We start from the raw sequence: 4,590 nt of genomic DNA on the forward strand, positions 1-4,590 counted from the left end.
CCTAAGCTTTATCCGCAAGGCGAAATATTTCACGTAAAAGTGATAAAATGACGATATAAATTCTTAGATGGGCAAAAAACCGTACTATATCGAGATATACTTTCTAAAATAATGAGAATTTCATGCATATTTCACCAATATATATATATATATATATATATATATATATATATATATATATATATATATATATATATATCAGCAATAGAAGAGTTCCGTGGAAATCGGAGACGAATAATAAATATTAAAACCAGGGCTTGAATGCAGAGCATCTTTATTTGCGACTAGTTTCGGAGATTTACTTTCCTCCGTCATCGGGCAATCTATAATGGAATATTTTTTACAATTACAATCAATGACTAATAAGTTACCTTAAAACAAGCAAAAAAACAAAATATGATAAACAAAAATTACATAATTACCATAAGTTACATTAAAATTAACAAGCAAAATAAAAAATATAAAATAAAATTACACAATTACAAGACATAATAACCTAAACTCGCAGCAAAATCTTAAAATAGAGAAATACACTGTTTGTTGTCAAAGAGAGCAGAAAAAAATCTAAAAATCTAGAAACACAGCAATTCAACAGACCTTTCATTATTACAAAGATAGGGTTTATCTCTCAGGGTATATAGAGACTCAACCACTCCGAGCTCCATTGCGTTGGTTCTGCAAGTAAGGACTGAAAAGGAATCTACATTGATAGGATGGTCATATTCTTCAGGGTGTTGACGAATAGCACTAAATGTTGGTTTGCTTAATGGCCTATTTGTCCTAACAGATCTTCCGAGATGTTCGAAGATGCGAACCCTGAACTGCCGTTTAGATTTTCCAATGTACATTGCACTGCGGCAATGACACTTATACTTATACACAATAGCTGACTGCAGTTCAGTTGGTATCACATCCTTGAACCTGAAGAATTTTTGTAATGTAGATTTAGGCTTAAATATTACTCGAATGTTTACTTGTGGGTAGAATTCATGCAAAAGTTTGGTTAATCTTTTTGTAACATTAAAGGACCTATTTCCAAGAAACGTGATGGGAAAATACATAACTGCTCTGTTGACAGTGACAGTTGTAGGTTTTGGAAGTAATAATTTTTGAAGCTCCTTTCCTATATATGTATTAGTAAAACTTTTGCTAAAGTCATTCAAAAATAAGCACTGTTTGATGAAATTAAACTCTAGGTTCATATTAACATAATTTGAACATATATTAAAAGCCCTCGATGTTAAGGTCGTAATCAAATTTCTCTTGAACTGAACAGGAATAAATGAGGACATTTTGGTGGTCAAACCCGTGAAAGTCGGTTTCCTATAAACAGATGTGATAAATCCGTTTTCACTGTGGCTGATTAGTATATTCAAAAAGGAAAGGCCAGGCTTTCCTTCTGCCTCGGTTTCTGAAGTGAATTCCATATTGCTGTGCTTTGAGTTCAAATATTCTAAAAACAGTGAAATGTGGTTACTAGATCTAAAGATTAGGAATGGTTGAATGAATGTCCCGAAGATTTCAAACCTCTGATGTACAGGCGATATGTCGATGACACATTCTTAATCTTTAGGTCTAGTAACCACATTTCACTGTTTTTAGAATATTTGAACTCAAAGCACAGCAATATCGAATTCACTTCAGAAACCGAGGCAGAAGGAAAGCTGGCCTTTCTTGATATACTAATCAGCCACAGTGAAAACGGATTTATCACATCTGTTTATAGGAAACCGACTTTCACGGGTTTGACCACCAAAATGTCCTCATTTATTCCTGTTCAGTTCAAGAGAAATTTGATTACGACCTTAACATCGAGGGCTTTTAATATATGTTCAAATTATGTTAATATGAACCTAGAGTTTAATTTCATCAAGCAGTGCTTATTTTTGAATGGCTTTAGCAAAAGTTTTACTAATACATATATAGGAAAGGAGCTTCAAAAATTATTACTTCCAAAACCTACAACTGTCACTGTCAACAGAGCAGTTATGTATTTTCCCATCACGTTTCGGTGGAAATAGGTCCTTTAATGTTACAAAAGATTAACCAAACTTTTGCATGAATTCTACCCACAAGTAAACATTCGAGTAATATTTAAGCCTAAATCTACATTACAAAAAAAAATTCTTCAGGTTCAAGGATGTGATACCAACTGAACTGCAGTCATTGCTGTAGTGCAATGTACATTGGAAAATCTAAACGGCAGTTCAGGGTTCGTATCTTCGAACATCTTGAAGATCTGTTAGGGACAAATAGGCCATTAAGCAAACAAACCAACCATTTAGTGCTATTCGTCAACACTCTGAAGAATATGACCATCCTATCAATGTAGATTCCTTTTCAGTCCTTACTTGCAGAACCAACGCAATGGAGCTCGGAGTGGTTGAGTCTCTATATACCATAAGAGATAAACCCTCTTTGTAATAATGAAAGGTCTGTTGAATTGCTGTGTTTTTAGATTTTTAGATTTTTTTCTGCTCTTTTTTTCTGCTCTCTTTGACAACAAACAGTGTATTTCTCTATTTTAAGATTTTGCTGCGAGTTTAGGTTATTATGTCTTGTAATTGTGTAATTTTATATTATTTTATTTTGCTTTGTTAATTTTAATGTAACTTATAGTAACTATGTAATTTTATCTTATTTTGCTTTGTTTTAATGTAACTTATATTACGTCATTGATTTTAATTGTAAATAATATTCCATTATAGATTGCCCAATGACGGAGGAAAGTAAATCTCCGAAACTAGTCGCAAATAAAGATGCTCTTCATTCAAGCCCGTGGTTTTAATATTTATTATATATATATATATATATATATATATATATATATATATATATATATATATATACTGTATATGGACATTGAATACAGACTAGTCATTAACTCAATCCTCAAAACTTATTATGAAAGCCACAGAGCACAGATTTTTTTTAACAGAAAAAATTTCTTCATACTACTAAGGTAAATTACAAGAATAAAATGAATTTACAGGAATTCTTAACTTATTAGCAATGCAATTACTTTCTACTTTCAGACTGAAAAAAAATAGATATATATGGTGGTCCACAACACTGCATAGCAACCACTTCTACTTATGATTAAAAGTAATTTAATTTCATTTTTCTAAACTGAAAGCTGATACATCGATGATGCAACATTGCAGATGACACCACGAAGAAATGAAAGGAAACGGTATATATGATATGTGCATTGTCGTACCGTACGTAAGTATCCACATCACTGTCAGTTGTTGGTTCTTCATTCGTAGAATCTAGCGCCGAACGTATGACTGATTAACCCAAGGCCTAGGCCTGTAGATTACGTTAGACCTAGGGTTAGCTGTAAGGCTTAGTGCTCTACGCCATCTTTGCATCCTGCCAACAGACGAAAACAAATAACGTAACGTAGGTTAATAAAACTACGTCTGGCTATGTGAATGTGAAAGGTTATCTGAGGAAGGTGAATGGAACAGCCAACTAAATGTAATATTGGCATGTTGGCAATGGTATTGTGGTTTTCTTGTCAGAATACTTTGCATATTTATATAATTTTTTCTTGAGTACACAGATCATTATGATATCTCAGTGATTAGGCATTTCCGGGTCTGCTTTGCCAAATAACTTATCGAATAAAATTTTAACGGCCCGTTAATTTCTCAATTCTCATCCTCAGTGTTGATGACATGACTGTATGGCATAAGAGGCTAACCTATACTCTGTTTTTTCCATCTGTCCATCCTCCTGTGGTGTTTTTGTATGGTAACACTGCGTCCCAGGTTTTAAATAGTTACGGTATGTGTAAGTTTTAGGTAAATAAAAGGATATCTGGGTGTACATTTGCAACTGAAAAGTGTTTTAATAATTTACTGTATGCGAAGTACACCGTTAATATTCGAAATAGGACATTATTATTATTGTTGAATGTAAGCTGAATGTAACTATCTAAAGCCCGGGACGCAGTGTTACCATACGGAAACACCACAGGCGGATGGACAGATGGAAAAAATCAGAGTATAGACATATATACCTATATGTTTTTTGTTTTTTTTTACTGTTAGGCAGTGGAAAGATACTTGGAAATAAGATACAATAAAATGGTAATTTTGACTAACATGGGATGAGCATGTGCTTCGATAGAAGTAGACCAGTAAAGTAATATATCTGATGAATCAATTGCATCAGATATAAGCTTCGTGTCTAAAGCGATAAACATTAATAAAACGTTATTTATCAGTTTTATATATGTGCAATGAAGCTGTACGTACAATCAAGTTTGAATATGAGGGAAATCTTAAGATCTAAAGTTTGTGAGCATGGGCTACACGTAGCCTGGGATATATACATAAACAATAACTCAAAGCTCATCGTTCGTTTGTGTTTAATTTGAGGAAATGGTCTGGTACAAGGTCATCTTTCGTGTGCGTGTATTGGTATATTATCGATATAGATCGCATGCTTATGATTTAAATAAGAAAGATAGAGGTTTCTTTGTATTTATACACATTTTCCAATATTTTACTGAAGAAATAGTTAAGTATTTTCCGCGACATGCCGACGATATCGGAAACGTTGATTACATAGCCAATCACG

Source organism: Macrobrachium nipponense, chromosome 46 (assembly GCF_015104395.2).
Source record: "Macrobrachium nipponense isolate FS-2020 chromosome 46, ASM1510439v2, whole genome shotgun sequence".
In the NCBI taxonomy this organism is placed as follows: domain Eukaryota; kingdom Metazoa; phylum Arthropoda; class Malacostraca; order Decapoda; family Palaemonidae; genus Macrobrachium; species Macrobrachium nipponense.